This window comes from Phalangium opilio, unplaced genomic scaffold (assembly GCF_054372755.1).
Source record: "Phalangium opilio isolate 3A_F unplaced genomic scaffold, DU_Popi_V2 ptg000060l_1, whole genome shotgun sequence".
NCBI lineage: Eukaryota > Metazoa > Arthropoda > Arachnida > Opiliones > Phalangiidae > Phalangium > Phalangium opilio.
The window spans coordinates 5,244,360-5,251,508 of NW_028324177.1; positions in this window are offsets into that span (position 1 = coordinate 5,244,360).

Consider the following 7,149-nt stretch of genomic DNA (forward strand, 5'->3'; position numbering starts at 1 on the left):
TCTGATTACCTATTAGAGAAATATTTATAAATCTTTATAGTAGAATTATTTTTTATTTCTATATGGTTTTTATTAAGTTTGGCTTCGTTTTTTATAAGTAAATTTTTTAAGCTTAATAGAGTTTCTTTTGTAAAAGGAGGTTTAGGTTGAGGAGAAATTTTTGGGGGTTCAGGAGTTGAAAAAGTTTTATGTTTATGAGGGGATGTTTTTCAGCGAATATATTATAATACCCTATTTGTTCAAATTCTTTTACTTTTATTAGGTTTAATTTTTTTATTAAGTTTTTATTTAAGTAGTTAAATTTATAATATGATTTTGAAGCAGTCAAGATAGAAGGGCTTTAAAAATTTTAACTTCTTTAGAAGGACTTTATTAGTCTTTATTCTTATTAACATTAAGACGCCTCCTTATTGGTTTCCTCTAAAATAAGAATGTTAGTTCAAATTTTCAGGTCGAAACTGAATGTGATAATTTCACTTTTATTAAAAGGCTAGGTGGGACACAATTTCTAAGTGCAAATTAGATTTTATAAATTTTAAATACTAACCTAAACTCAATTTAATCTCCCTTCTTTTCATTCATGAAGTAATCCTAGAGTAACAATAAAAATTAATCTAAATACTGAGATTCTTATAATATAAGATTTAAATAGGAATAAAGGTGAGGGTATGATTAAGATGATTTCTACATCAAAAATAATAAAGATTAAAGCAATTAAGAAAAACTGTAAAGAGAAAGGTACCCGTGTTTTATAAGAAGGGTTAAATCCACATTCGAATGGAGAATTTTTTTCCATGGAAGGGTTTTGTATTTTGGCTAGATTTGAGGATAGTAGTATGACTATTATACTTAGAGTAAGAGCTGTTGTAAGCATTAATATAAATATTATTTATTTTTAAATAAAACTTTTTAGTTGGAAGCTAAATGTACTTTTTATACTAAATAAACACCCTCCTCATCAATAGATTAAAGAATATAATAATAGTCATATTACATCAACAAAATGTCAGTATCATGCTGCTGCTTCAAATCCAAAATGGTGAGTTGTAGGTAAGTGAAGGTTAACTAATCGGATTATTGTAATTAGAAGAAAGGTTGTACCAATCAATACATGTAGCCCATGAAATCCTGCAGCCACAAAAAATGTAGTGCCATAAATTGAATCCGCAATAGTAAAAGAGGCTTCAATGTATTCTCAGGCTTGTAGAATAGTGAAGTAGCCTCCTAGTAAAATGGTTACTAAAAGTGATTTTTTAGCTTAGCTTAAGTTATTATTTAGAATTCTATGGTGTGTCCATGTAATTGAAATCCCAGAAGATAAAAGGATAGTTGTATTTAAAAGTGGAATTTGTAAGGGATTAAAGGGTTCAATTCCTTTTGGGGGTCATATTATTCCAATTTCTACATTAGGGGATAGGCTTCTGTGTAAAAATGCTCAAAAAAATGAAACAAAAAAAAAATACTTCAGAGATAATAAATAGGATTATTCCTCATTGTAACCCAATAATAACTTTAGATGTATGGTTCCCTTGGAGTGTAGCTTCTCGGTGAATATCCCGTCATCATTGGAATCTTGTAATGATAATTAGGAAAAGTCCAAGAGTTACAAGTAGTGGGGATTTAATGTGGATTCATCTGATTGTTCCTGTTGTTATGAATAATGCTCCTAGGGCAGCGGTGAGAGGTCAAGGGCTTTGGTCAACAATATGGAATGGGTGGAAATTTTTCATAGGTAGTTAATGCACTTCTGTTGTATATAATGAGATCAGGATGATAAATATATAACCTTGGATGATAGCTACGGCTAGTTCTAAAGTTAGTAATACTAGTTGTGTATTAATAATTAAAAAGTTATTTTTTATATTTATAATTGTACCTTGGTTGCCCAATAAAGTTAATAAAAGATGGCCAGCAATTATGTTAGCTGATAGTCGAATTGAAAGGGTGATGGGTCGGATGATGTTTCTTACAGTCTCAATTAAAATTATAAATATTATTAAAGCTGGGGGGGTACCATTAGGTAAGAGATGGGCAAATATTTTGTTTGTGTTATTAATTCAGCCAAATAGTATTAAGGTTAGTCATAAAGGTAAGGCTAAAGTTAATGAAATTACCATATGGCTTGTAGCTGTAAAAATGTAAGGTATTAAACCTATTAGATTATTAATTGCTAGGAGCCAAATTAATCTTAAAATTAGACTTGTGATTCCATTAGTAAATGTTCAATTTAAAATATTTTTAAATTCTAGATGTAAAGTGTGAAAAAATTTTTGTGTGATAATTGAGAAACGATTACTTTTGGTCCAAAAAATATGGGGTAGTATAAGAGATGGGATAAATAGTGATAATCAGTTTATTGATAAATTAGATGAAGTTGAAGGGTCAAATGTAGAAAAAAGATTTGTTATCATTTTCAGTTTGATGTTTTGTTAATATTTTTTCTAAGATGTTTCTCTGATTTTAAGGATTTATTAAAAGTTATATTAATTAGATTTAATATAGTTAGTGATAGGAAGAAGTGATAGCAATCATCAGTTTATTGGGAATATTTGGGGTATTAAGAAAAACTTAAAGTAATTATATCTTGACAAGATACTGTTATAAGATTTTAACTATTTTTTTTCATTAAGGGGGAAATTCCCATAGTATGGTTTAAGAGACCATTGCTTAAAAATTTCAGCCACTTAATGAGTCAGAATTGTTAATTCAGTTGATAAAATGTTTAACAGGGATTCTTTCAATGATAATTGGTATAAAACTATGGTTAGCCCCACAAATTTCTGAACATTGCCCAAAGAATAATCCTGAACGATTAGAGATTATAGGTACTTGATTAATTCGCCCTGGTATAGCATCTGCTTTAATTCCTAGGGAGGGTATTGCTCATGAGTGGATTACGTCAGCTGCAGTAATTAGTATTCGGATGTTAATATTTGTTGGAATGATTGTTCGATTATCCACATCGAATAATCGGAATGCTGATATCGGTATTTCTTCATCTAAGGGGGTTATGTAAGAATCAAATGAAATTTGTTTGAAATCTGAATATTCATATGATCAGTATCATTGGTGCCCAATTGTTTTAATTGTTAAATTAGGTCTTCTAGTTTCATCTATTAAGTATAAGATTTGTAATGATGGGAAAGCGATAAAAATTAGTATGAAAGCTGGTACGATTGTTCAGAATGTTTCAATTTCTTGCCCTTCTTAAAGATATCGATTAAAGGATTTATTAAATAAAGTATTTGTTAGTATGTAAGCTACTAAAATAGTAATTAATGTAAGGATAACTATTGTATGATCATGAAAAAATATTATTTGTTCTATGATAGGGGAAGCAGCATCTGGGAATAAAATTTTGTTTCAGGTTGCCATTATATCTTAAGTAGTAGTAATAGTTAATTGGCTATAGGTATGGTCCTCTGGAGGAAGGGGGTTATTCCACTCAATAGAAGAGGGTATATGGGATGAAAACAAGATTAATCGTTGGGATACTAAGCTTTCTCAAATGATAAAAATGAACAAAATTAAGGCAATAGTTGAAAGTATAGAGCCCAGGGAAGAAATTACGTTCCATGAAGTATAGGCATCTGGGTAATCCGAGTATCGTCGAGGTATTCCATTTAAACCTAAGAAGTGTTGGGGAAAAAATGTTAAATTAACTCCCAAAAATATAATTATAAAATGTGTTTTTAGTCATCGGGGGTTTATTGCGACTCCTAAAAATAGGGGGAATCAATGTGTGATACCCCCAATAATAGCAAATACCGCCCCTATAGATAAAACATAATGAAAATGAGCAACTACATAGTAGGTGTCATGAAGCACAATATCTAATGATGAGTTAGCTAAGATCACACCTGTTAATCCCCCAATAGTAAATAAGAATACAAATCCTAAAGCTCAATATAATGATGGATCTATATTTAGCTTTGCACCATGAATTGTGGCTAGTCATCTAAAAATCTTAATACCTGTTGGTACTGCAATAATTATTGTGGCTGCTGTAAAGTAAGCTCGTGTATCGACATCTATTCCTACTGTGAATATGTGGTGGGCTCATACAACAAAACCTAATACCCCAATTGCTAATATAGCATATATTATTCCTAAAGTTCCAAAAGGTTCTTTTTTCCTGTTTGGTGACTAATAATATGAGAGATTATTCCAAATCCAGGTAGTATAAGAATATAAACTTCTGGGTGCCCAAAAAATCAAAATAAATGCTGTAAAGAATAGGGTCTCCCCCTTCTGCGGGATCGAAGAAGGATGTATTAAAATTCCGATCTGTAAGAAGTATTGTGATAGCACCTGCTAAAACAGGCAAAGATAGAAGAAGTAAAATAGCTGTAATTTTTACTGATCAAACAAAAAGAGGTATTCCTTCTATAATTATTCCTTGTGTTCGTATATTGATAATTGTATTAATAAAATTGATAGCTCCTAGAATTGAGGATACACCTGCTAAGTGTAATGAAAAAATAGTTAAATCCACAGATGCTCCTGTATGAGCAATATTTCTTGATAAGGGGGGGTATACTGTTCATCCTGGTCCTGCCCCGTTTTCTACAATTGTTAATGATAGTAAGAGTAAAAAAGATGGGGGGAGTAACCAAAATCTTATATTATTAAGTCGGGGAAAAGCTATATCAGGGGCTCTTAGTATTAGGGGGACTAATCAGTTACCAAACCCCCCAATTATAATGGGTATTACTATAAAGAAAATTATAACAAAGGCATGAGCAGTTACAATAACATTATAAATTTGATCATCATTTATTATTGATCCTGGTTGTCCTAACTCGGCTCGGATTAATATACTAAGGGCTGTTCCAATTATTGCAGCCCATATCCCAAAAATTATGTATATTGTACCAATATCTTTATGGTTAGTAGAGAATATTCATAGCGGTAAAATGTCTGATAGATAAGAGATAAATTGTAAATTTATTTATGGCTTTAAAAGCCTTTTACTAAAAGTTTTGGCTTTATATTTTATTTAGAATTTAAAATTGCAAATTTTAAGGAGAGTTTTCTAAAGCTTAAAAAAATTTATTTTAAACTTTGAAGGTTTATAGTTTAGTTTAACTTAAAGCTTTAGTAAAATATGTTGATTACTGGCCCTCTTAATAAAATAATAATAAAATAAGGGGAGTATCTTGAGGAAATTTGAAAAATATTTTTTGTGAGAAAGAATTTAGTATTAGGGCTACATAGCTCAAGCGAATGTAGAAGAATAAATTTATTATAGCTCTTATAATAAGAATTATACTTAGGATTATTCAATTTAATTTGATTAATATTGATAGGACTATTAGCTTGGGGTAAAACACTAGTAAGGGGGGTATCCCTCCTATATTCAATATTAGAGTATAAATTAAGATTTTATTTTTTTTGTTGTAAATAAAGTAGTATTGATTGAGTTTATTTTTAAGGCCTTTATGGTTATAGAAGCAAAGATTAAGGATAAAGAATAAATTAAGAAATATATTATAACTATATTAGTTCTACATATTGTAGCACTAATTAGTCATCCTATATGTGCAATTGAAGAGAAAGCTAATATTTTCTTTGCTCTTGTTTGAAACAGCCCCCCAAATGACCCCCAAATAGTAGAGCTAATTAAGGTTAAGATAATTAGGCTGGATATTTTATTATGAATATTAAGAATTATTAAGGGTGCAAACTTTTGCCATGTTAAAAGTAATGTTATTATGTTCCAAGAAATATTTTCAGTGATAGAGGGCACTCAAAAATGAAAAGGTGCTGCCCCTAGTTTAGTTAAAAGAGCAATTGTGATAATATCTGTTCTTAGTATAAAAAAATTGTTTTGAATTGAAAATAAAAGTAGAGCAGAAGAACTAATTGATTGAATAGTAAAATACTTTAGTGCTCTTTCTGATGTTAAAATATTTTTTTTGTTAATAATTAAAGGAATGAACCCAATGATATTTATTTCTATTCCTAATCAAATTGGAAACCATGAGGTAGCTCTAATTGAAATTAGAGTACCTAATAATATTATTATAATAAAAGATAAAGATGAAGGTTTTATTAACATTTAAAAAAGGAGGTGTTCTCATCTTTAGGGTATGGGCCTAAAAGCTTTAATTAGCTTACTTTTTTAGTTTAGACTATTTATAAGTTTTAAGTTATTAGGTTAATATATTTTTAGTCATAACGTGTTTTATTTTTAGTCCTAAACAGTTTAATTTAGGCTTATATTCTTATTATTATTTTAAAGTTTTATCTAAAGTTTAGAGATAGTAAATTAATGAGGCCTTGGTTTTATATATTAAATGAATTATATGTAGATTAAATAATTAAATACCGGCGAAAAACGTGCCAGCCGCCGCGGTTAGACGAGAGGTGTAAAATAAGATTATTTTTGAGGTAAGAAATTTTATGTGTTTTAGTAAGTATTATTTTTATTTAGGTAAAATTTATAATTGTTTTATTTTACTAAAAAGTTTCTTGAAAGATTAGGTTTAAAAACTAGGATTAGATACCCTATTATTCTAATTTATTAAATCCCTTAAAGGATTAAACTAGGTAAATAAAATTAAAAATTTTGGCGGTGTTTTAACCAAGCAGAGGAACTTGCCCTTTAATTGATACCCCCCATAAAATCTTATTTTAGCTAATGTTCATATACCGTTGTTGTCAGTTTACTTTTTAAGAAAAATTGAGTTTTCAAAATAATTGTTTAATTATGACTTCAAATCAAGGTGTGGTAAATGCTAAAAGTTGAGGTGAGTTACATTAATTAAACTTGTGGATTAATTTTAATGAAATTAAATTATAAAAGTGGATTTGCTAGTAAATTACGAATAACATGCTTATTTGAAATAGGCTATAAAACATGTACATATCGCCCGTCACTCTGGTTCTTAAAGCTAGATAAGTCGTAACAAAGTAAGTTTAAGGGAACTTGAATCTAGATTAGCAAAATGAAGCTTTTATAGCAATTTATTTACACTAAGGAGATCTTCTTATTAAGAGGCATTTTGATTAGGTTAGTTTATTAATTAGGTTTTGTAGTTTTATTATTAAAAATATTTATTTTAAATACTTATTATTATTAAAGAAAAATTTTATTTGCTTGTTCTGTGAGGGAAAATAATTTTATGGTTATAGAATAAATGAAAT